Source organism: Larus michahellis, chromosome 8 (assembly GCF_964199755.1).
Source record: "Larus michahellis chromosome 8, bLarMic1.1, whole genome shotgun sequence".
Classification (NCBI taxonomy): domain Eukaryota; kingdom Metazoa; phylum Chordata; class Aves; order Charadriiformes; family Laridae; genus Larus; species Larus michahellis.
This window is the reverse complement of record NC_133903.1, coordinates 15,154,516-15,181,538: the sequence shown is the minus strand read 5'-3', so window position 1 is coordinate 15,181,538 and position 27,023 is coordinate 15,154,516. Positions and strand designations below refer to the sequence as shown.

Below are 27,023 nucleotides of genomic sequence, written 5' to 3'. Positions count from 1 at the left end.
CCTGCATGATATGAGCAGTGCCTTCCCCCTTGAAGGCATGCTGGCTGTCCCAGGGCACAGCTGGGGAGGAGGCGCAGCTGGAGAGGGAAGGGGGTGCTCTGCGGGGCTCCGGGCAGTCAGCGGGGTGTTTGGGAAGCTGTGGTGTGCCTTGAATGTTGCCCGCTTGTCATGAATTACGTGCAGTGCCCGCTGTCAGGGGCTAAAACCAATTTGTTCTCATGCCATAGCCGTAGAATGACGGCAGGAAAGTTTGGAGCTGAAAAGATGATAGTTGTATGCTTGAAGCTTCACCGATGATAAAATTGGTGTTGGATAAAGATGGTGCTCTAGGAGTGTAGATACAAACAGATGTGTAATTTTTTTGTATTCATTCAAAACCTAGGGATAAAGACAACTTAGATCTGTGAAATTATGTCAGTTACAACTGATAATGATCTAATATTAACTTTTAGTTGTCTCCAGTCTTTTGTTTTCTCCTGTACTCTGATATGCTTTTACTGCCGTCTCCCTCTACTGTCCGTACACCCAGCTGGATAAACCCAACTCACAAGAAGTCCAGTAGCTGTGAAGTAGCACGTGGCACTGTTGTAGACCGCTGCGCGTCTGCGTTGCTGTCACTCTCTTACAGTCCCGAGCCCCATTGTGAGGGAGGGCAGGAGGGACAGAGCTGAGGCCGAGCAGGTGGGGAGGGATGTGGTAGCTGGTACGTGCCACCCTGGCTAGTCTGGGGGACATGGAGCCTTCTTGGTCTGCTTTAAACCTAGTTCTGGTGCGGTAATCGTACCTGAGGGGTGGTTTTATATAATTTTTTCTTAATTCTGGGTATGTTGTGTAGAAGTATTGTGTATCTCTACATGTATATTGACAACTTTTTGATTATTTCATTTTTCTTGGCTACTTTAATAAATAGGGAGAGACTTAAACCAAAGCTGGAATGCTGTACTGTTTGGAGGCCTAGAGTGAGCACTGGTAAAATGAGACTATCAAACAGATTTGTGTTAATGAAAAGTTTATAAGCTAGAAATCTGTTCATATTCTCAAATGTAATCATTGCTTTGGTTTCAGTTTGGCTACTGGCTACTATTAAACTGAAACCAGCAGAAAAATGAAAGAAATTAGTAATTGCGTTTGTACAAGTGAAATGTGATTGGGATTTCTCACAGTTGCATTCGAATTTCCTTGTGTGTTTGCCTTTTGGTTTTGTTTTTTAATAATTTTGTCTTAATATAGTCAGGAGGAGTCAGTAATGGTTTAGGTAGGGGGGAATTCTTTCGGCAGGATTAAAAAAAAAAAGTGAAAAAAGGGAAAGTTAACTTAATATGGAAAGCTACTAAAGTAGTACCACAGCATTTTTTCCAGTAAGCTTGGCACTCTTTGCTGAGTTTTGCACTATACAGCCATTAGCAGGCTGGTCAATGCATTGCTTTATGAGGCAATTATTTCAGCATACTCTATTCAAAATACACATTAGAACTTAACCTTCTGAATCCTGAAGTAGCATTTTTATCACCCAACATTAGAAAAGAGTTGGAGTCAGCAATTTCCCCTTTCTTTTTATGAGCTGGTGTCATTAATAAAGCATTGGGCTGGTAGCTTCTTAGAATTCTCCAGGATAATTTGTGACACAAAAGGTGCTACTGTGATACAGTTGTCTGTTGACTTATTCAATAGCAGGGGAAACACAGAAATTGTGTAAAAATAAAAATGAGTAAGGGGGGGGAAAGGAGCTCTTAAAACAAATGTAGGACTGATACACAGCATATTAGGCCTGCTGCTATTGGATATGCACAAGTAGAAATGGGAAGTTAATATGGAATTTCTAATTAGGGTCACATGCTAATGAACTCCCTCTTCATGTTAGTTTTATGCCGCTTCAGAAATTTTTTATCATATGCTTAAAAATTTATGGATAGAAACATTAATGAAAATGAAGCGTGAATTGGAAATTGTGCTATTATGGAGATGAGTATGACCATGGCTAGTCTGATTTCTAAGGAGGGATCCTTTTATTGCCATTTTTTTGAGGGATGAGAAATGATACAAGTAAAATTAATGACTAGACATATTCTTTGCCCTGGCTTGGCTGGTGTTATTATATTTAAAGTTATAAAAGCTGGATTTAATAAAATTTTGAATTAATTATAAGGGCAATTTTAATCATAACTGGCAGTCTTCTATAAGAGTAAAACCTGTAAATCAGCAGAAGTGTGAAATTAATATAGTGAAGTGCGTATGTTTCTATACACCTATATGTGTATATATAATATATATACACATATGATATATATGTATATAAATACAGACACAACAGTTACACGCATATAGGTATGGTGAATGTTTTTATACTGACTTTTTTGCTGAAGGCTATCTCCTCTTCTTGCTGTCTGACAACAAAATTACTCTTAAGTTCTGTGGATGAATGTTTTGGGTGTAAATTTTCCAGAACTGGCATTTTTGTCTCTGGTATCTTATAAAAATCAATTGGGCTTGCTATTTAAAATGTCAAGCCCCAGAACACTACCTGTTGTATTGTTTCTTTCAGTCCCACTAAAATTATCATGCAGTCTTGTATAAAATATATTGAAAACATCTGGTAGTCTGTCTCGTTGGAATTGCCTTTGGAAATAGTCTAGTAACTTTTGACAGCTTGGCTTTACAAGGATATTGATTTCACTGTGGCTTTATCATGGAAAACTGATGAATGGTCAAAAGCTGAAAGTGATGTAAAACCCGGTTTATAGGTTTTATATGAAATGCATGTAATAAAATAAAGTAGGTTTATAAAACATTGTAAGGTATGCCCTTGTGAAAACATGAGAGCTAAGAAAGAATTTGGCAGCATTTTCATGCTGTGGATTACTTGGCCTGGGGACACTAAAACCATCTCCAGACTTGCTAGAGATGGACAAACAATGGAGCATACTTACTAAAAACAATACCATACGTTGCTAGTAATTATGTGATATTTGTGAGAAGATAACCTTGCATAGATTACTGCTTTATCAATGTTTCCTTTTGAAATAGGCTATTAATACTGTACAGAAACCAATATGGGGAAAATATATTGTTTCCTTATTCCAATACCAAGAAAAAGTAGACAGAAACACAAATAACTGGAGGGGCATGTAACATAGGGAAACAGGAACTGCAATTTGGATGGAGAAATATCTTTTCTGTAGAACTGAGAACCTGAATAGGAAGAATTAGAGACAACATTGACCATCTGTATTGCACTGGCCACAATAAAAGAAAGTAAGGAAAATATAGGAAACTAAATTGATTTCTTTCTGGAGGAAGTAATTACTTCCCTGGTCAATTAAATATAAACACAATGAGAAGGTGTTGAAGTAGAAACACTTGTGTCAGTTCTGCAGAGCAGTGCGTTGCTGTGTGTACAAAATCCCCCAAGGGTTTGAGGTACGTGTTAATCTATAGTGCGGCTGGGGCTGTTCTGCGAGGGGGGGTGGGAGGAAGACGTCTCAGTAAGAAAGGCCCAACAACAAACGGCCTAATAAAATGGCTGTTTTAATAAGGTAGAATAAAAAGAGGAATAGAGATAGTGAGTAAATCTTGCATCCCTTCACTTGGCGAGAGCCCCACATTTGTGTAGTGTCGGGTAGACCCTGGAGGGGTCCCACACCGTGTTGCACAGATCCTGTCTGCGCAGAGAGTTTCCTCCTTTTTTGGTCAGTGAAGCTATTGTATCGTTTTCTTACAAAACCCACCTGTATTCATAAAGGCTGTTTGCATGAGAAGCTCTTGCTGCACTGTGAGCTGAAGGCAAGGCTGGGTGGGCAGGTTGTCCTGCAACCCCCCGGGCTGTGCAGCACGGCACCCTCTGAGGGACACGCTGGACCTGCAGCCAAGCCCAGTACAGGCCTGTGCTGGCTCTGGTGAACTGCTGCTGGGCTCACCAGTGCCTCCACGGGCTGTGGTTACCCGGTCAGGTATGAGACTGCATAATGGTAAACACTGGCCTCAGACAACTCTCCTTGAGTGCTGAATTGCTGCAAGACAGACGCAATGCGATGAGAGCAATTACCAACCTGTTTCTGAAGTTTCAGGCAATCCTCCTCAGTTCCCAGTCCTCCAGAACAGGAGATGTCACACCCCTTAAGATCCGTTATCAATTCAAACTACTACAGAAGTGGGGGGTGGGGTGGGGAAGAAAAAGCAAAAGAAAAACTTGCAATTAGAAAATGCTGTGGTATAGCCTGGTTTAGTGAAGCCTGAATTAAAACTGGCAACTGTGGGTATTGCTTAAAAAAAATAAATAAATTGTACAATTCTCTAAATCTTGTTTTTTTTCATTGTGCAAAAAAGCATTGTCAACTTTGGTCAAGGCTAACATATAGATTAGTATCCAGGCTTGGGTACCATGCTCAAGAGAGATGTGGGGCCACTGGAGAGAATTCAGAGAAGCACCATGAGGGTAAGCAGAGCAAATCCTCCAAAATACAAGGAGGAAAAAGTGAACCAGTAATTGTCGTCTTATTTTCTCCGTGCCACTCAGTAGTTCTATCGTACCTCCCTTCTCTCATCTCTCTTTCAGGCAGAGCGATTATTTGCTGTTCAGTATTCCCTTTTATAAGAACTGCTCCATACCTTTAGTTAGCCTTGCTGCTTCTGATTAGCATTTTCATTAAACGAGGTACAGTGAATGAGTGACTTGTTGAAGGCTGCAAAGGGAACTCAAGTCTCCAGAGTTTGACTAGTGGAGTTATCACTAAACCAGTCTTCTTCTATAAGAATATAATAGGAGACATAAACCATAAATAGATTAAAATAAAAAAAAATTGAAGGAAAAAAGGAAGTTGCCTCACTCCAAGCAAAAGGTCAGTTTTCATTCTGGGGAGGATGACAAGTAGAATTCTTTAAACGGAAAATTGCAAATGGAAAAAGGAACGGAACAGGAATTTTCTCACAGCCTCCTCTTTCCTTCTGTTGCGATTTTTGACTCGTAGGGTCCTCTCTGAGCAGTTGCATGTGTACAGCCATGAGGTATTAAATCAGGAAAGGCAGTTGAAACTAACAAATTAGTCTAAGATTTGTTTCAGCTGTTTCAAGAGCAGAGGAAAAGACAGCTTTTTGTTTATAGGTAACTGTGTTTCTAGGCTACAGCGGACCGGAATGTGGTATGGACTGCAGTGCTCTGCAGTAAAGGCACTTTATCTCAACCTTTATTCTTTTTGCATTACAAGTAAGCTGCAGTTTTCAGGATTGCCACTGTCATTTGCAAGTGGCCTGCCCTGTTCTTTTCCCTTCTTGGAAGGTCTAACGGGGCTTTCATAGTGTCCTGTTCTTGAAGTGTAAAGCTTGTATTTGGTTACAGGAACGGCAAACTACTGTGATAATTGTCTTGCACTTTGTAGCTTTGCAGACACATTACCTTTCCCTGTCTAGCAATTTTGGCAATCTGATTACTTCATTTTAAAAGCCCTGATTGTGATGAAAAGAGAAAGATAAACCTTCAAGGATCAAAATATTTCCAACTGGATATAGAAGTAAAAGGTAGTATGGGGCTCTGCAGAAAAGTAACAGGTACAAGGAGATCATGCTGTGGCTTTACTTATTAAGAATCATAAGTATTGGATACTTGCCACGCAGGAGAAAAATGAAAGAATATATACCCTGAAACATATTGAAAGAGAAATATTAATAGATTGAAGGCTAGTGTGTAATATGATTGAAAATTATGAAATGCTGAAATGATTGGCAAAGGATATGGCGTTTTGATTTTTGAGAAGATGGTTGAGAAAAGATAAATTTCCCATTCAGTTTTTTAGACACACACTGTAATTAGCAATGTCATAATTTGATAAGCCAAATATATTTTATTAAGCATACGTGATCCTGACTTAGTGTACCGTAAGGGGTACAGTAACTGTATGACTATTAACTACTTGAACTGTGACAAAATAAGATGTTGCCTGATATGTCTCATAAATATTGTTTTGTCCTGCATTCAGCTTTTGGACAAATGTTTTTTGCAGCATTTTAGAGTTATGGTTATTTCAAAGCTTGAAGCACGTGGTAACTGATGAACATAACAAAGTGTGTTGAGCTTGGGCTTGTAATTGCCAGTGAGAAGTGTTCCAGTAGCCCTTCTCTGCACAGAGAGGCCTGGAGGTGGCTGTCTCAATGCAGAGCCAATATGCTCAGGGAAATGAAGGAATGTTAATTCATCTTAACAGAACTGAATTAACAGGATTGAGATCCGGGATTCTTGCCCTCAACTGTGAGAAGAATCTCACACTAAACTTATTCCTCTGCACCCCATTAGGAACTCCAACCCTTCTTTTAATCAATGTTGTTACAATACTGCTAGCATTAACTGATTATTTTTTTCCAAGATACTTTTGTAATTGAACTTGATTCTGCCTTTCTATTCATCAAGAAATTGTTGCTCATAATTTCAACGAAATACTTTTAAACTTTTGGAATCTGAGACATTTACAAATGCTACAACGTAAAAACTAAAGAAAGTAGATATGCAAACATTACAGCGCATCGCTTGTGAGGTAACTTAATAGGATTGCTACTAGCAAGCTTACTCTTAATGGCTTTTACAAACTGGTTTATTATATCAAACTGCTGCTATAAAAAGTAAGGAATTAAAGAGAATGCATGAGACATAAAGGGAGGGGGAAAGAAAAATCTTAAGAAACCTACAAGCCTGTCTGAGATTTATTTTACATGTTTTAATTTTGTTAGTAGGATAAATAATTGCAAAGTTTTAAATTGTATATAAGTTTGTAACAAAAAAAAATAAAAAAATTAGAGTGCCACTTTAAAACATAGTCATCAGCTGTATATGCAGTCATTAATCAACTCATCTCACTACATAACTGATGCTATTTGACATTTTGCAAACTGCAAAATTATCCTGCAGCCTTGCTGCTCTGTGAAGCAGAAATGAGGTAGGAGCGTAGCCAGCCCAGGGGAGGATCTGCAGCAAATCAAGGTGTGGATTTGGTGATGGTCCAAACCCACTGCTTCTGCCATTACACGTGGCTAAAATGAATGGCCCGGCTCCTCCTCACTTCATTGCGTTTTTTCAGAGGTGCAGACGTATTGCAGTTTTGATTGTGCAGCATGAGTCAACAGGGCTGGATACACGTAGAAAACATACCTTGAGACATCCCCATATTTTCTTTTACTGTAAGTTAATTTTTTCTCAGTTATTGTCTTAGGTTGTGACAGGTCTGTGAGATAAAGAAATTGCCTTTTCCAGAGCACAAGCTAATGAAGCCGTATGGGGGAGGAGAGTGAAGAGTTAGTAGCTCTAAGTTAGCAGCAGTGTCACATGACAGAGCCGTGATTATGGGGCCCACAGTCTCTGTAGCGTATTTTTTCCCCAAAGCCATCTAGCTATAAAGTCAAAAAGGTGTTTTGTGAGTTAACCTGTTTTGAGTGGTTATGATTTCCATTAGCTGAGAACTGATGGGTTAAAATGTGCTGGGTTTTCTAAATGAATTTGTATCTTTTACTTCTGAACTTAAGAACTGATACCTGAAAAGTTTTGAAATAACTAACAGTTTGAGCTGAAAATATTTGAAATAGAAACCATTTCTAACCTAAGGCTAGTCATTTATTGCTGTACTCTTTTTAGCAGTGACACACATACATGTGTCGACACACATACATGTGTGTGCATAGATCTATACGTTTATATAGTCACATAAAATATACATAGAAAAAATATTGAAATAGAGCAGCTTGTTGGCTGAACAAATGTTATGCTCGATTGAAACATACAAAGGACACTTTAAGTATATGCTGGCCTACCTCCCTACAAGCTTAAAGACACCACATACTGTGTTACTCATTCTTTTCTAATTCAAAGTCAAGCTACTGTACTGGACCAATACATTTTTAGGCTCATACCAAATAATGAATTTTCACAGTACATGCCATAAAATGAATTGGCAGATTTTGTGAGTGATTGGACTGTAAATCTGAAATGAGACTCCCTTCGTCACAGTTTCAGTTCTTCCCACCAACTGTTCAGATGCCTCAGGTGCCAGAACGGATTAGAAAACCCTGTGAGAAAGGATGGCAGTTCTGCTGATGATAGTGAAAATGCAGCATTATTTTTTTTCTGCTTTTAACTGAACACGGTGCGCACAGTATGAAGCTTTACATTTTACAGTCTTAGCCTAGGTCATAAGAAAATTCCGTTACAATGCATCAGCTACCTTTATGTTTATAATCAGAGCTAATGCTATAAAGTCACATCCTGCAGGTATTAACCCTGTTTTCAAGCATTTCTTTTTGTTATACATAAAGATATGAAATATAAATGACTAGTACACAGTGGCAGAAAAAAATTTAAAGTGGTAGTATGCCTTCAAAATTACATTTTCATGACTATGATACTAGCACAATTTCACAATAATACAGTCATGTTCTAAAAAATCCTGCCATTGTTAGTCATAAAATGAGTTTATGTTCCCAAAGACATTGTAGGAAAGAGCTGTCGTTAAAGTCTGAGTGCGCGGCAGGAGGCAGTTGACAGTGCTTCTTTTAATCATGTAGTCCTAGGACATAATGCTGTCAATATGCTTCAATTAATAACAGAAACTACCACCAATTTCATTAGGGTCCCAATTTGTCCCCAAAATTTGTTTTCTTAACAAACAAAGTTTTATTGTTTCAAAAGAACTTGGAGCAAACCAGCCTTCATCATAACCCTAACGTCAGCTCCAGTGAGATTCCCCATGCTGTTGTTAATTTCCAAAAGAAATGAGGAGCAGTTATACTGGGAATTGGTGGATTTGGGTATAAACTGTGTAATCTTTCTCTCCTAGCCTGAATAAGACTTAACAAAATGACCAGGAAAGCTACAGATCTTGCTTTTACGAGGAAGGTATAGGTTTTGCATTAACATCATGCAAAAATCAAACGAACATAATCAAACCCTTCCATTTTGTTGAACAGGATCATGGTTACACTACCGCTCAGACAGACTGATTATTTTTTTTCTTGTGATTCTGGTGGCTTTCAGGTGAATCGGGCCCTGGCTGACAGGCTCTTTCCATAGATCAGGGTTAAATGCCTTGCTGTGTCATTGGAATAGACGTGTCAGCCAAGAAAAATCACAGCAGCACAATACACCCGAGTTTCTCCCTAGCTGGGGCGCTGTTCCGTTTGGTTGGCGAACCCTTTCCTTCATTAATAAATCTGGCATGCGCTCTGTGTGCTCATGCAATTCCATAGTTTCACTTCTCCTAAGCAAGGGTAATAGGTAATGTTTGTACTTAAAGAGATGAATTTAATGATGTATCATTAGCTCGGTAAATTAGAAGTTACTTAGCAGCTCAGAAAGGAGGCATAGTAGCAATAGAAGGGATTTTTTTTTGTTTTAATTTAAGTAAAGATATTTGTCTTAAGAAAGTAAAAATAGGGTACAATGTGTATTATATGTACATTTTGTACATATTTTTATATATTTGATTATTTTATTTTCTAAAGCAAAATATGATAGAAATTGTTAAAGGAAAACATATCATGCCAGAGCCAACAACCCAAGACATGAGGCTGTTGCCGAACCACATCCACGGGTCCAACCAGTAGTGAGGCTTCAGATTTGTTCCAACAGGCACTCCTGCACGCTACATGCGGCTGTGCATATATGTATAGACACAGTCAGCCCCACGGATCACAGACAGATACTCAGAGCACCCAGTTGAACATAGACAGCACCAATGGTCTCATCCTGCTCCCCAGTATGCACAGACAGCATGGAAGTTCACTAGTGAAAATATATACATGTGTGTGTACAAGGTGGATCCCTCCAGCAGCTGGGTTCAGACGTGTAAGCACACCAAGATCTCTTTTTAAGTGTAATTTTGATATTAGTGGTCTCTGTCCCTTACATCATCCTAACTGAGATGATTTTACTCTGTTTTGTGGGGAACATTAGAACTTACCCTGTAATGCTGTCATCCTGTTTGCGTAATTACCAGACAAAGCACTGATTAGGCTTAAACTCAAATAGATTTTACATTGTCTGAAGTATATAAATCGAAAGTAAAATCAGAGTTCTTTTGAAGAAAGGACTAATAATGATTAAGAGCTACCTTTTTTTCTCTTGTACCTTTCAATTGGTTGTAGGACTGCATGGTGTGACTGATTAAAATCAATAATTTAGAAACTGACAAAACAATACATTACAGAAAGGATAAGAGTCAGTAGGACAACAAAATGATACAAATGATCCTGACTATAACATTTAAAGCTTTTAAAGTCTAACACCTTTCCACTTTTTTCCCCATCTTCCCAAAAATCTCAGCATTGCCGGCAAAGTAATCAGTATCAGGTTTTCAGCTATGGGGAGGAGAGCATAAATAATTTCAAGAGTTTAAGAACAGGAAATAAGAAGGGAGAAGAGGAAAGGTGCAAATGTCAGGAAGTGAATGCATTTTTTTCTATATGTAAAAAAGGGCTTACTAGGCATCTCTTTGGCTATATAATAATCTTTCATCATGACTTCACTGAGACATGTTACTGCTTTTTCAAGAAATAGAGTGCTTTAGTTTACAGCCTACAAATACTGAAAAGTACCTTAATGAACATTCATTAGGTTAAATTTGAATTGTTTAACTCTTGAGTGCATGTTCTTATATTGTTTGGGTAGTTAATTGTTGCTGCTCTTTGCTTATTTGTATGGCTATAAAGACAAGGATATCTAGCCAGGTGTTAAAGACCCCTTTAATACATGTTGAAAAGTCCAAAATTAAAATATGTTCTTTGCCCAGAGAATTTCATTTGAAGACATTGGGAAGAAGGGAATATAAGGAAATAGTAAAGCATCATACTACCTGACACTGATTCAGGGTACCAGTTTGTCCAGCTTCGGTAGCCACCACAGCAAAGTGAAGCAAAAAGAGAGATTGAGGAGGGGGAGAATCATAGACTCGTAGAATGGTTAGAGTTGGAAGCAGGGACACCTCCCACCAGACCAGGTTGCTCCAAGCCCCGTCCAGCCTGGTCTTGAACACCTGCAGGGATGGGGCAGCCACAGCTTCTCTGGGCAACCTGGGACAGGGGCTCACCACCCTCAGAGTGAAAAATTTCTTCCAAATATCTAATCTAAATCTACCCAGCTCAGCAAATGTAAGGGGCAGCATGAAGGAAAAGTAAAGAAGCATATATCTGAAAATGTTAGAAATAAGCAATGGCTGTTTGAAGGTGGGAAACTGATACTTCTGTTCATGAGACACGTGGAAAGAGGTGGGACTGTCTGAGGGGATAGAGAGGGCAGATGTAAAACAATGACTGAAATGGTCTAAACAGTTTCACACAATTACGTTTGCAGCAGCAATTTAAAAAGTTGTGAGTAGAGAAAAACAGCTAAGGTGGAAGAAGATATTACTTGTATAGATGATGTAATGAGGTGTCAAGTGAGAATGTAAGTTTTCTGAATGGATACGAAGTGCTAGATTTTAGAAATGTTATACAGAAAAAAACCCTGGAAGTTTTGCCAGGAGTTCAAGATGATAAATGTATGGAGGGTTGAAAAAGGAGGGCCTGAAAGCCAAAAGGCAATAGGAAAAAATAAAGTTCTGTTTTGAACTTGAAGCACTTGTTAGATATCCATGAGGAGATGTGATAAAGACAAGTTAAGATTTAGTTCAAATATGTAGATTGGAGAGATGACCCTATGAGTCATACGAAAACGTCTTTATAGGTGATAAATGGCCAAAAGTAAGATGTGTAGGAAAAAGAGCGGGAAAGCAAGGACAGGCACCTCTTAGAGCACCTAAAAAAAGCTGACAGTAGACAAGAAGATGACATGGATAATGAGAAAGGGTAATTACATGAGGAATTATGGTCAGCTGTCTGGCTGATGTTACAGAAAGTGGTTTACAGATTAGATGAGTATGAACATGAAGTACTAGCTTTTAGCCTTGGCTTAGAAAACGTTCATTAGAAGGCGCTGCCAACCACATTTCCTGAAACAGATGGATTGCATGGGAGAACAGAATGAGAAGTGTTGAAGGGAAACTCCATGATATGCTTGTAAACAGTGCTTCAGCAAGTTTAAAGAGGTTATGGAACATAGAAAGCAGCAAGCGGAACTGTTGATCTTTGTCTTAAGATGGGAGTGACCAGAAAGGAGCAGGTGATTACAGAGAAGTATAAAGACAGGAAACTAACGTCAAAAAGTGAAAAGAGGGAGTAGTCTTACAAAAGACAACAGAGGCCTTGCGGAGGAAAAGGGCTTTTTTGAAATAACAAAAGAAGGGGAGCAAGGATTTTTATTTTTTTTTTTTTTTTAAGCAGGGCTCACTGCCTAGGCACCAAATCCTGATTTAAAAACCCTGATAAGCATCTCTGTGAACTGCATTCCACTGCAAAGACAACCAAGACAGCTTAAAACTAGTCTGTGTATTTCTTGGTGTGGCATTATGCAGTGTGGACAGGTGCCTCATTAACCAGGATGAGAATTTCTGCTTTCTCTTTGTGGAAGAAGGCCTTACATAAATATGTGAAATAAATATGCAGCTTCGAAATGTTAAATAATGAGTTTTGGTGAAATTAAGACTGAATTCAGACTTTCCCAAATATCAAGTTGACATATTATCTAGGTTCTGTGATTACAGGGGAAATAATACTAGCTATGATGGTATGAGACAGCCTTATAGGTATGGCTGAGGATGGCTTACTGTTTAACAGCCAAGATTTCAAACTAGTGTCTAGAAACAAAAAAGGTCTGAACAGTTTTCACAAAAAGGCGGTAAACAGTATATTCTTACTTTTATAACGGAATAAAGTGTTAGAATAAAAATACACAGTAGCACAAAACCTCTTGCCTTTAGTAGTCTGAGATATCTTTCTTAACTTCATACTTTCTTGTTTTAAAGAGAAAACTATTAATTTTCCTAATGAGGCATTCTAGAGCAGTGTTTCTTTATGTAATGATAATCTTCTGCTAGTTTTCCTTCATTTGCTTTTAATAATACTTACAAAATAATTTAGTCTGCAGGTGTAACCAAATCTGAGCCTTCAGGCTATTCCAATCACACAGTTAGTATCTAATTATTATAAAGAGGCAAGTTATTGTTATACCTGATGGTAGTTGGAAAAGAAGATAATTGAATTGAAACAAAACAAGACTTCACAGAAGACTCTTGTATTTCTCAGTACTTTTGCTTTTTTGATCGCATGTTTCACTTCAGTGTTTTACAATATTTTTTATTGCTCGCTTATTTGCTGACTATTAAATTTACTAACTGTCTGTCTTGGTTTGAGACAAAATTTCTTTCTTTCTCTCTATGCTAACTAAAACCAAAGGTGCTAAGTAAAACACAAGGCAAGTATCTTAGAATTCAAGTTATCCATGTGATTTTGGTTAGTTGCCTTTGCTTGTGTGTTAGATATCTTTTTAGGGTAAAACACCTTAACAAGTGTCTTACAGGTGCTATATTGCGTACCACAAACTATGGAGTCTACAGAACAGTGAAAGGAAGAATGTTCTCTCGTGGGCCTGGACTGAGACTAAAGCAGGTTAATTCTAAAATAATGACAGGTTCCCCAGAATATACAAATATAAGTCCTGTCACCTCCATCTCCTCATGACTCTTTGGTGTCTCTTGCTAGAAGCAAGAAATAATTTAGTCCTTTTTCTGCCATCCCTGCTTCTGCTAATAGATTTATCCTAAACAAAAGGTGAAGAAGGGTGAGAAAATGGAGATGACAGGCATAAAGTAAACGAGAACCAAAAAAGTTCAGTGTTAGCATGTTCAGCTCAATATTTCCACTTCCAGAAACATATTTCTACCTTTACTTGCAATATCAGCCCTTTTTGTGCTGCTGATTTTTAGTAGAAAGTGTAGTAAGGACTTGAATTAGCGAAAACATTGTTAAATAGGATATACAGGTGAAGGATCAGGATGATTTTTTTAAAAAGAAGGCTATGACTCTCGAAGCTATTAGTCCTGCTTGAAATGGTAAATAAGGAATACCCATGTTGATATAGAATGCCTGGGTTTCCAAAAGACACTTGGTAAAGTCCCTCATGAAAGGCTCTAAAGAAACTATGCAGCCATGTGATGAAGTAGAAGGTCCTTACGTAGACAAAAATACTGGTTAAAGATGGTCAGTGTTCACAGTGGTGTGAGGTTACTGACTGGGATCCCTGCAATTCAATGTATTTGTTGAAAGAGAGGTCTTTAGTGACAAGTTTTTCTGATGATACAAAGTTGTTTAGAATATTTAAGATAAGGATCAACTAAAAAATTGCAGAAGGACTTTATGAGACCAAGAAACGGATGGAACTCAACGTAAATAAATTCAAATTGAAGCACAAGAAAAAGACAAACCAAACTTCACAGGTAAAATGATGAACATGAGCAGAGTAGAAACAGAAACAACTTCAAACAGAAAAAAATTATGGGAAATATGAAAGTCTATAAAAGTTATAGGAAAAAGTGGACAAAGATTGATTTGGGTTTTTTGGTCATTGTTGGTTGTTATTTTTTTTCTTTGTTCCTTCCACTGCCAATAAAGAACATCAGATGATGGTAGTAGGTGTCAAGTTTAGAAAGAGCAAAAGGCAGCAGTACTTCCTACAATGTAGATACAGATTTAGAAATTCTTGCAACAGGATGTTGAAAATGCTAAATGTTTAGTTGGGTCCAAGGGGAGACTGGAGAATTGCGTGGAAAAGAATTCCGTCAGAAAATATTAAACACAAAAATGTAAGTAGAAGTTTCAAAACCACAAACTATTTGAGACTGGGAGAGCAGTCAGGGGAATACTTATTCCTCCTTTGCCCTCCAACAAATTAGAAAAATTCAAAAGTAGGAACAGTTGAAAGAGAAGAAATGTGGAAGCAGAAGTTTCCTTTAAATGGAAGAGTTATCTCAGTTGCTACTCCAGTAATTAGGAAATGACTACCTGGTGGTAAAAAAAAAAAAAAAAAAAAGGCAGATGGAATGAAGCTGTTGTCCTAAAAGTAATATTAAAAAACTCAGACTAATTATTTTTGATCTGAAGCTCTCTGCCTCAGTCATTTACCTACCCAGCCTGCACTAACAGCTCTATGAATTAGTAGTAACCTAATTATCGTCATTAAGCAGGTGTATCCAGTGTGTTTTTTCTTGTGTTGGTGTGTTTTCTGTTTGCAAATCTTCATGGCATCCACAAGTAAAATGTAAAAAAGGTAGAAAACAATTAGGTATACCTAGAAAAAATGCCAGAAAAAAAGACATTTGGAATAATTATCTGTTTGCAGTGCAAAGTCAGCAGTTTCTGCAAACTTCTAAAATAAGATTATAAAAGATGAAACAAAAGCTTACTTCAGCTTTAAAAAAAAGTATGCAATTTTAAACTGTACTTTTCCCCAGGGAGAGTTGAAAATATTTCTAACAAGGTTTAATAAAAGTATTTGCTGGATGATAACATTTTTCCTAATGATTTCTTAATTTCTAGAATACTTAATTGTACATCTCAGGGGCATGAGGTTAAGGCAGTATATTTGCATGTTGAAAGTATGCACTGTATTCCTTTTTTTCCAGTTTTAGATAAGAGATTTTGTCTTTCTTTCCTCCAAATATTTGAGAAATCAGAAGGCTACTTGTACATTAATGTCACATGTACAAGCTGTCTTCATGTCAGTAAAATCTCACTGAAGCACTCTGAGTGAGGAAATGTAATTTGCTTTAAGGTAACTCTCCTTTCAATTAATTCCGAAAGAAACACAAGTCCACGAGTCAGAAGTTTTTCAAGTTCGCCCAAGGAACAAGAAAATGGTCCCCTGAATAGAAGGTTACTTCTTCTTCCCCACGCCCAAACCATCTCATAAGTGGGAGAAGGACCAAGAAATCCATTCACATGTTTTCTTTTGTATCGGTCTGAACATTCTCATTCATTGGAATATAATCCATGCTCCTATCCGATCCCGATGGGACAAAGAGAGCGTTTATGAGAGTGATGTCCATGAAATTGTTTGTTTTTAAGAAAGCTCAGGCACAAGGTGAGTCAAGAAGGTGGCTGACTTTTACAAAGTTGTGGAGTTGAAAGATAAATATCATCTGGTTAAGCGGTTCCTGAAAAGGGAATGGTGCAAAGTTCAAAATGAATTTCGGGGAAATAGCTTTAAGTTAGTGAAATAGTCACCAGTGTAAGTGGCAGTGGTTCAGACTTTCTTCCCCAATTAGAAAGGCAGACTCCATTCAAGTTAACCTTGTAATCTTGAAGGGTTATTGGTTATAAAATGAATGGCTGTGTTTTCTTCATTTATTTTTTCTTTTTACAGAAACTGTGGTTGATGTTACCAATTTGAACTAGGAAGTAGCTTTAGCCGACAAGAAATAATGTATTTTAAAGGAATGCAAATCCCTTATAAAACACTTGACGCGTTATTTTATGTTTTCTTTCCTAGAGTTTACTGGCTTCACTGCATTATGGAATGATGACCTTGGTACCTATAACTTTTTTTCCGCCGTTGAAAAGATTTCTGTACAGATTGTGACTGTTTTAATTGTAATATGTTATAAGTCACAGGGGAACCTGTGAATTACAACAGCCCTTTCCCACCCCATTTAGGTAATAAAGCAATAGCTCTCACCCCTAAACAAGAACATATGTAAAATAGAAATAAAAAAGGAAGTAAAGGGAATGGTCGTTTCAAATCTTAAATACATGAAACCATGCAAATATATTAGGAGTGGGAGCAAAACGTGTAAAATAAATCTTTGGGAATCCAAATTAACATGAGCATCCAGAGCCAGGGCCACGGCAGAGTTTGCTACCCAGCTGCACCTCTGTGCTGCTGAGCGGGTTCAGCCTTTCCCACGGCTTCGTTACTGCATCTCGTTCTGCCGCAGTTGCTCACGTGCACTCCCCAGTGTCTGCAGAAACTGTAACCACACCCCCAAGACAAGGGTTTTCATGATGCTTTACTGGAAACAAACTCAAATAGACAGTGCCACACGATCTAAATTAGAATCTGTTAATCCAAAAATTATAAATGATGTTCATTTTAAAATGGAGAAAAAGGCTTTCTAATTAGTTCGCTACTTTAAAACTTAAATTCATATAATGGTACACAGAACTTTTGTTTGTCTGAGATTATGGTTTTGCAGTTGCAGCAAAATAATCCAATTAAGTGTTGGATGGTTTTTTTCTCACTTTCCAAGTTAGCGTACCACATTAATAATCTGTGTGTGTACCAATTTTTCACTGTTGTTCCTGTTACAAATATAATTTTGATTGCAAGTAACACATTGTTTGGTGTACGTACTGATAGCTTCCCAATGCATTGCATGCTTAGGATTTATGAAGCGTTTAATATGTTTTTTTGTTGACGTTTCCAAGTCCTCAGTTTCACAGTTACATGTTAGGGACTGGGTTTATATATTTGCTTATACATAAAAGATGCAACAGTGTATCCTTAAAAAAGAAACCTAACCTCATTTCAGAATTCTTTTTGCATGCTTTTTCTACAAAACATGGATAGCTTCATCCTGTCTTACTTCTCTGAAGACAAAAACAAATCCTTAGCAATTCACGAAGAGGCGGATGTGCAAGTTAAAAGGCAAGATACAAATATAAGTGAAAGCTGTTACTTTGAAGTCCGTATCTGTAAATGAGAACCCTCGTTAATGCTTCTTTCCAGTCCTAATTTCACTCTCCGTAGCGAGGCACAAGGGGTATTTGAACATATGGAAAGCTTGAGCTTAATTGTTCAGATTCTGTGCAACCATTCCAAATCGTCCCAGTGATTTGTGCTATTTAGCATTTGTGTGCATTAAGTAATATATTTAGTGTTTCCCGTTTCAATCCAATTTATGTATGTTTGGCTGCAGCCCAGAGCTGTGGGCACACAGTATGGAATTGTCATAAATCTGCCTGTGCTGACTGTAAGTGCTATAGTGCTGCAGTTGATAGCGTGCTTGCATGAACGTTTCGGAATGCTTGCAGAGCAATACCGCCTATTCCCAGCAAATCTCCTAGGGACTAAATTAATGTATCTCATATTGTATTGATTGTAGCCAATAAGTGCCTAAATGATTTGATGCGAGGCAGAGGGATTATGAAGGGAAGAGGGAAGAGGCAGCTTGAAAGAAATATGCGGTTTAATTACAGGATGAATTTCGCCAATCTACCTCCCCCTAGGAATTTAACAAATAGGCCTAAGTGCACTTAGCTGTTCTTGACATCTGTTGAAATGATATCTGCCCATGATGAGGGAATCATGGGAATTGGTCTAAGGGTATTGTCAGGATCAGTGAGCCACAGGAAACCGCTTTTCTGTCTGCAAAATTAGACGAAAGAAAAGCCTACATTAGCAGTTCTGGGTTAAGCTGTAATGATTATGATTTCTGTACCAGAATTCTGCTTTCTGATTTAATGACGCTGGCTCTGTCTTTAGAAAGAAGTTAAGTAAATAGTAAAAATAGTGTTGAAACATAAGCAATGAAATATAAATCTAAGCTGGAACTAAAAACTGTTCGTGGTGCTGCTGTTGGTGGAAACTTGATCTGTGCCTTTGGAGAGAAACATCAAGGTTTATACCTTTTTTCATGATGTGTTATGAAACTCACAATCTCTTAGGTAAACAATGGAGGTAGCATAAAACCCAGGGAACACAAAAGCTGGAGCTTCAGCTTAAATTCCATAGAAAGACCGGTGTGGTGAAGACTGATGTTGTATATTTGCTCATTTTGATTATATCTATAATTCAGAAGGAAGTATAGATTACTTAATGCTTTCTACTGCATTTTATAGTATTTATACTATACCTCTGCAAAAGAAAACCTGGCAATACCTTTTAAGTCCTGGGAGACATAAGTTTCTCTGCATTATTTGAAAGCTGTGTTTTCCCGTGCTTGGAGCTTTTATGTGTATTACCTCATAAATTACTTGTGTAAAGTCGTTCGCTCTGAGAAGGTGATAAACGTTTATTTCGGGAGGTAGAAACAGAAGGTGAGACTGCGTCTCCTATTATCTAAGCTGCGTGTGTGTCACTGACTGCATGTGTGTGCGTTCTGACTGTGCGTTTTGCCTACGCAAGGACTAAAAACCCCACAAGCTGAGGCCAGCGGCGGTGGGGTGCTTATTTTACATATAATGCAAATTATTCTGCCTGCAATATTTTTTCCTATGGTTTTCGTAGACAATTTGAAAGCAAAAATAGCTGGTTAATTTCCTCTACTGTAAAGGACAAATTAGGATTTATGGCCATAGGAAATGTTTATTGTTAGTTTTGTTTACAAATGCAGTAACTGAGGACAGAGTTTCAGTTTGTGTCATCCTGCAGTGTTTTCTTGGAGATGACTGTTTGAATTCACATCCATCTAAGTTCCTGATGCACTACACTGTCTTACTGATTTCTCAAAGACCGCAATGATGTTAAAGGAGGCAAGCACACGACAAAGATGATAAATCACAGCAAATAAAAATTTAGTATTTGGAATTTTTTTGCCTGCTATATTCCTGAAAACATACATATAAATATATTTACATAAGTGACGCACAAAAATACAGAGCACGAGAAAGACACACACTTTAGCATTCACACTCTGTTTTAAAGACCGCCTTAAACCCAGAGATTTACATGTCTGGATTACGAAAAGGGCTTGGCCTCTCATTGTTCTCACTGAGATTTTTTATGAAGTTTAGCTGCTCTGTGCAAATGTACCTAAAGAGATCTGTGCAGCACCAGTAGGTGTGTGGAGCCCATAGTTTCTTTCAAAAAGAATTAGTTAAGAAAACCAGAAGATCCTATCTGAAAGGCTAACGAGACTACAATAGGCCACACCAGTGTCAAACCCAAAACATTTCAGTATAAGTTTCGCCCAGCGTTGACTGAGTCATTGGGTGAATATATAGGAAAAAGAAGACAGCTGATTCCCTCTTGAAGATAGGAAAAACAAAGGATAGGAAAGTTGGAGAAAGCACCTCAATTTTAAAAGGTACTTTTTTTTTTATAGCGGAGATATTTTCCTCTAACAATGGACTTAGCATTTAAAAAATCATTTTAATTGCAGAATTTGTGATTGCCTTCCAGTTTTCTGTGAAATACAATGTAATGTAAATTAAAGCCAAGATATCTGAGATACGAAACATTCTTCTTTACCGTCATTATTGCGTGATTTCTAGGAACGTCTTTATTTTGTATCTCATTGTTCAGTTTCCTGAAACGTAACACAACTTTCTGTGTATGGTGTAAATCTCTGGTGATAGAATTAAATAGATTAAGTTGTTTCCCTTTGCAGCTTTAAATACTGTAGTCTTTTCTTAATGGAAATAAAATAGGATTTTTTGCTCCGTAAGCACCCAGTGTATTAAATTGTAACATATATATAATTATGAGGGGATTTGTCTGCTTTTACCTGAATATGAGCTATCTACCATCGTGGGTCGTATCTTAAAGCAACTTCAAAACAACTGTGATGTAATATATGCTCATCTTAGGCTAAAACTTGGAGTGTGTTCAAATCTTGCACCCATAATTAGGCATCTAAATATAATGGCCTGATTTTTTTGAAGATGTGAGCACATTTAGGTACAGCAACTTGCTAACACTTGCTGTGCTCTGCATTTCTGAAAACCAGGCCGTATATGTAGGTAGCCTAAATATAGATTCATGAACTAATTTAAGATCTAAACAGGCTTTAAATTATTGTGCATGTTTCTCAGTCCATGTTATCCTTAAAGGAAAAAACAGTGATTCCTGGCAGTGATCCTTGTCTGACTGGCATTGGTGACAAAGCACCCACGCTTCAGTGGGAAAGGATTACTCCCTGATTTCAAAAGTACTTTTGAAAGCGATGTAACAGTTCAATGTTGTATTATATTATCCCAGTTTAAGGCAAAAGCTCTGTCTTTTATATTGCAAATTTACTAGAATATGTAATGGAAAATTGTTTAGGTAGAGCACTTTCAGTGGAACTGAATTATGTATGGACAATCTAAAATGCCTGCTCTCTTCAAAGCCAGTATGTTTAAGGAAACACATTACTTGCTTTGAATAAAACACATTTTATATTTAACAGAGCGAACAGTGTGCTGCTTTTTCTTCTTTTATTGGTTGTATTTTCAGGCCTTACCAGAAAACTGTTTCAGAGGTTGTTTTGCTCTTCTAATTAGAAGAAATTTTAATGATTTTTGTTATCATTGTTTTTAGCTGTAGATCTAGGTTCCTCAAGGGGGAAAAAAAAAAAAAAAGGTATTTAAAAATGTGGTATCACTGTCACAAAATCACAGTGTAATAGTCACTGCTAATACCTTGTAATTGTCGCCAGTACTGGCATTGGCAACTAGACAAGAAGGACTGATGAGGGGGAAAAAAAAAAAAAAGGCAATTATTCCTCATTTAATGAGGGCATTCTCTGTGTAACATGCAAACCAGTCCAGAAAGTCCAAACTCTAGTCTGAACGTATTCATTCTAAATCTTTACCCTTTGTCCAAGTTTTGGTTCGTTCATTTTCTTATATTTAAATTTTGCATCTTTTGTTAATTGAGGCTTCTCATAAGGTATATCAGGTTAGGATGTATATGAATGAAAATGGAACTATAAAAGTGCACTAGCACTAACATTGCTCCTTTCAAGTTTTAGTTGTTGTGGGGTTTTCTTTTGTTTTGTTTTTTAAAAACACATACAAATTATTTTTTGGTGGACATGAAAAAAAAAATACAGGCATGGATCTGTGTACATTCTGTAGTAGTCAGAGAAAAATAATTTATTTAAAAAAATAAATTTGTAAGTTGTACAGTGTGTATTTTTTTGCATAGTCTATGTTTTATTAGAAAATGGCGGTAACTCAATATTATTCTCTGTAGAGAAAATTTTCAAATATGGATAATTGTGCTTGTGACATAGGATAAGAGAATAATGGTACGAAGGAAATATTGTGGCTTGCTATTTCTTCCAGTGTCCCATCCTCATGGGACACTGGGACAGAAATGGGACATCCCATTTCTCTCCATTCTCATGGAGAGAGATTTTCATGGAGAGAGATTTTCCTGTAAATTTATCTACCCTTTAGAAGAAGATTAAGTTTTCAGAAGTCATCAGAATTATCACAGTGCTAGCAAAATATTAACAATTAAGTTATTAGCATATTTCCACACTTCATGACCATGCTGGTATGTCTAAACAAGGAATGAAAACAGCTGCAGTCTTCTGAAATTTCTGCATTTCCTTGGAAGCTCATGTATCATGCTGGTTGGTACCGAGCCAACCAAGAGTGTGATTTTTTTTTTTTTTTAAATCCTTTCCAATTATGAATTTAGTGACTCTCTTTCTACCTTTTTTTTTCACGTGACATGAGCAGTTCATAAACACTTTGTGGTTTAGGCAGCAAAGTGGGAGCAGAAGTATCTAAAAAAAAAAAAACCACCAAGAAAATCTGTAGCCAGAATGACAAATCCTTAGGCACAGCTATAAAACATACAGATCAGTAGCACAGAGCCATAGAATATATCGACTGTGGCCCAAACTCATCAGAAGATTGATCAATCCAGCTGACTTGCATTAATTGTGAAATAGAAAGAACGATGCAATCAATGGTAGGCATGAAAGTGCAGCGGTAATGATGCCACATCTAGCTAATCCAATAATGGAGAACCTGATGTATAGCATATTGGAATTCCACTGTTCGGGCCCCTGTCACAATAAAGTATATCCTGCAATTATGGGGAAAAATTGAGTAGGCAGCAGTTGAGCCAGCCTAATCGGCCAGTGCCACAGTGGTTTTCCTGATTAAACACTAACTTAAGTGGCATTCAAACACTGCAACTTGTCTGCATTATAAAAGATAATCCTTAAATTAATGTGAAACGTTATATTTTAATCAAAGTAAACTATGAATATTAAGATGTGTGCAAGATAACTAGTGAACTGCGAACACTTTAACAATTTATAAACTAGTCTCTCACTCTTGGCTCCAAGGAGAAAGGACCACATGCTGAATTGAGAGCCACCAGTTTCCCATGCTGAAAATCAATTAGACTCTATACAGGCTTAAAGACCTGATGGGAAAAATAACTTAACAGACTCATAGAGAATTCAAATTTAGTTGGCTTCTGTAAATGTTTCCTTGTGGCCACTGGTCTGCTCAGTGTTACGTGTTGATTGGGGGAAGAATAGATTTTTAGAAAAGAGTAATATAAGTACAACCAGTCCTGCAGCTAAAGTTAGGAATCGGTGGTCATCTACCTGTTGTAATCAACAACCAAAGTACAGCATTTGTCAGATTAATTAGAACTGAAAAACTTTTAGCTCATTAAAGTATTGACTTTTCTACTATTACTTTAATCATGATACTTAACTTTTATTATTGCATTTACCCATATGAGCCTATGCGTTGTCGTTTTGACCTGACTTTGCTGTTGGCTTCACCTTTTGTTTCAAGACACAGGTTTGTGTGGAGGATGCTACAAGCCTGCGCTGACCAAGCAGGAACATGGGGTTGTTCCTGCTTCAGGAAGGCTCTTCCGTCCTGCCCTCTCTCTGGGGCTGAATCATCCGGGGAGCTCGGTTCTTTCTGCTCTGTTTGGAAGGGAACGTTCACAGGAACGGTCGAGCCATGACACTATTTACTTCACCCTATCCCTTGTCAACGGTGTTTATCAATTTTTTAAAATTTGGGCGGGGGGGGAGATGGTGGATATAAAGGATTTCTCAGAGCTGCTCAACATTCAGGGAGTCCAAGGGCTGGTGTTTATGTGTGGGTTTGAGCAATTACAGAAAGGGGAGTGGATGGCTGCCTAACCACTGAGGAAGCACCTAAACCCATCCGTAGATTGCTCTGCTCTGCCTTCCGGAAATCACTGACTGCTTTAATTCCAGTACTGGATGGGTATTGTTGTGTTTCAACTACATAAATTTACCACTTTTCAGATACAAATGTTTCTGTATAAATTGGACTGAGGTTTTGACACTACATAGTTGTTGAGACTCTTCAATAAAACCCGGTGCCCTTTCTACATGCGAACGTAGAGTGTTTTTCATGAACAAAGTAACTTTGCTACTCTTGCTGTGCTTTTTTTCTGCTGATGCAGAGAAGCTTGGGGACAATTATTTAAGGAAATAGCAAGCAAACCAAAAGATTCACATTCCTACGTGTTAAAGTGTACTGGCTACAACTCCTGTGACAGATTAGGAGCCTTGCGCATCTTGTTGAAGTGTCTTTGAATCTGGAGCAGTCAGCTCCAGAAGCTGGGCGGGCCTGTGTGATCAGGAATTGTCCAGCCGTCTCAGTTTAATGCCCTAGTGCAGAAAAGCCGACTCTTTAGGGTTCAGCTCACATCTTCCATTTCCTTTTCAATGCAGTGCAATTTTCTCAGTATTGTCGGGAAACTCTATCAGCCAGTATTTGCACAGGGCTTTTCTTCTTCCTCTCTAAAGCTGATTACACCTGTGGGGAATAAAATGACTAAAGAAACAAGATTCCTCACATGGTTACAATGGGAATGCAGGGATGAGGTTGAGGAGATAATTTATCCTAAAGCTTCTAAATATTTCAAAGTGTTTGTTTTCAATATAAAAATGTAATTAAAAATGAGATTAATAAATGAATAGTAAGTCCCAAAATTGGTTTCAGGCTGCTTAAGTGAGCTGACAGCAAAGACTGTATCTTTTTCTTTCTCTGTAAGAAGAAAATAGAATTAATGTTCTTCAGATTTATTTTTTTTTTCCTTTAAAAATACTGCAGTATAACCAAAAAATAAGAAAAGGTGACCAGGGTATGAATGTAATACTATCGTACTAGATTTTAGTAGCATCTGCATCTAAGAAATGCATGGTATGGTGTATATATTCTAAGCGTATTTTTCACTGCATGAAGTGTTCACAGTTAGCTTTACGCCTCCCATCATAAAAGTAATAATAAAAGGAGAGTTCAAACTCTGTGATGGTAAATAATTGCTGTGGAACAAACCCTTGCCCTCCCCAAGTCTTTGTTCATTTCTTTTTGCCACTAGGGAATTATTTTAATACATGAAAACTGTATTCAAGTTATGTTCCAGCAGTAAATGAGATCTGCCAGACCTTACCTCTTTCCAGGACGATTAACTTCAAGCCACCCTATGTTAAAGAAAGTACCGAGCAGTGTGTTTATAATTGCTGTAAAGCTGTACATGCAGTATTAGAATAGAAATATTGGGTTTCTTTTCAAGTTTTGAGTAATCCCAGTAGACCTGCAAGCTACTATGAATAATTCTGCAAAGTCTTAAGTGAAAGAGTTCAGATATTTTCCTCCCTCTCTTTTAGGTTACTGCAGTTATTGGAGGCAAAAAGTCAAAACACCTCAACATTAAGGAAAACAAAGACACTTTCTGTTAAGACGGAAGGAGTAATGGATAGCCTAAAGGCATCAACCTAAACCAACAAACTGACTACAGCAATACTTTTTTTTTTAATGCGTTTTCTCTCTCAAAAGAAGTTGCTACATGCTACCAATCATCTCTGAAGTTAGCACCACAGTATCTTCATAACAGAAGAACTTATGCAAATGCTTAACTTTACTGTTAGTATTTTAATATAATTAAATAGGTGTGTATATCTTTTTGTAGATCCTTCCTTAATAATGGAATGGCCTTATTTGAGATAACTGGATTTGAAGTATCTTAAGGCCTGTGTTATATGCCACTTTTGGTTTTGCTTTTAATTTTTCATATATAGCTAAAAGCTTCGTGCATAGCGAATAGGACTGGGGAGGTGAAGAAGCATGTTTGGAAACTGCTTCTTCCATGGGAATCTGTTTGTTCCATGGAATTGCACTGACAAGATGTTGTTCCTTCTTCTTGCCATGCATGGTATCGTTACCTTTGGTGTAATTTCTGTGTTGTGCCCTTGAAATAAAATTAGTAACGCAGATGGTGACCTTAGAAGGTTTTACAGACTTGCAAGTCCTTGAAAAGAAGGTGTTAATGCTTTTCCCCAGGAAAAGAGAGAGGAATTTTGCCCTCCCCCAAAGCATTGTTTCATCTGTAATTAGCAGAGGCAAGATCATCCAAATACAGAAATCAGTGAGCTAATTGAGATAGCCTAGCAGTGAGGGACTCCACTGGGATCAATTAACATGATCTTGATATTAAAGGGACAGCACGGTACTTCCTCTTTTTTTTCTCCCTCCTATGATTTGCCACATTTGTCTCTTAAATACAGACTCTTGAAAGCAAGAAAAGAAAGGGGTGGGTTTTTTTAATGTTTCCAGAGCGATAAAAGTCATCAAAATGATCTTCAGTTATGCTGACAACCTGCTTGTTTCTTCTACAGTCTAGACAAAGTGACATGTATATCTGGGTACCACTGGGAAGGATTGTTGACTGGTGGTCCAACTTTTTTGATACTTAACAGCAGAATTGCTCTCGTGTTGAAACTTAGGTGCCGATTCTTCGTCTCAGTACATTATGTTATATATTTGTGGGATTTCTGTACTACTTATTCCTATTGTGGGATGTCCTTAGAAGTGAATATAGGTGGTTAACGTATTTTTTTCACTGGTATTGTGTATCCTAATATTGTATTATAACACACGTGACTACATTTTACTGGTGGTCACAGGGGACAAACTTTCAGCTTTTTGAAATTTGTACAGTAAATCATGTCAAGACTCTCAACAATAATGTGTTAATATTTTAAACGTTCTGTATTCTTCTTTCTATCTAGTTGAAGTCATGCATGTGGCATGTCTCAAGTGCCCCAGATGTGGGCTTCTGAAGCACATAAGTGAGCTGGCACATAAGCCCATAAACGTAGTTCACTACTATGCATCAGCAGTGATGATTACTCCAAATGTACTGAGAATGGACTAGACTGCTTCTTAATGTGCAAGTTGAGAGTGCTCATTAAGGAAAAAAAGACAAAACTTCAAGCACCTAGTACTAGACTTAAAATCATTCCAACTGCACTAAAACGCAGTATTTTCCATTCCATATAAAATGAGTTTTGTAGCTCTTGTCGGAAGTGACAGGATGCTAACAGTTCATTCAGGAAAACACTTACTTAATCTGTGTTATCCTGATCAAAGTTGAGGTTTCTAGCTTAGTAAGAGCTGACTAT

At 37.6% G+C, this 27,023-nt stretch overlaps 1 protein-coding gene and 1 long non-coding RNA gene across 46 annotated transcripts in view; both read left to right on the top strand.

Annotated features, from left to right (window-relative positions):
• Nucleotides 1-25,825, top strand: part of LOC141747955 (uncharacterized) — a 28,456-nt gene extending 2,631 nt beyond the window's left edge. Inside the window, exon 3 of the long non-coding RNA XR_012588867.1 lies at nt 16,391-25,825. This is a non-coding gene — a long non-coding RNA (uncharacterized LOC141747955). The remainder of the gene's footprint in view (nt 1-16,390) is intronic.
• The window catches only part of RBFOX1 (RNA binding fox-1 homolog 1), a 910,365-nt gene that overhangs the window by 457,776 nt on the left and 425,566 nt on the right, over nt 1-27,023 (top strand). The window lies entirely within an intron of this gene.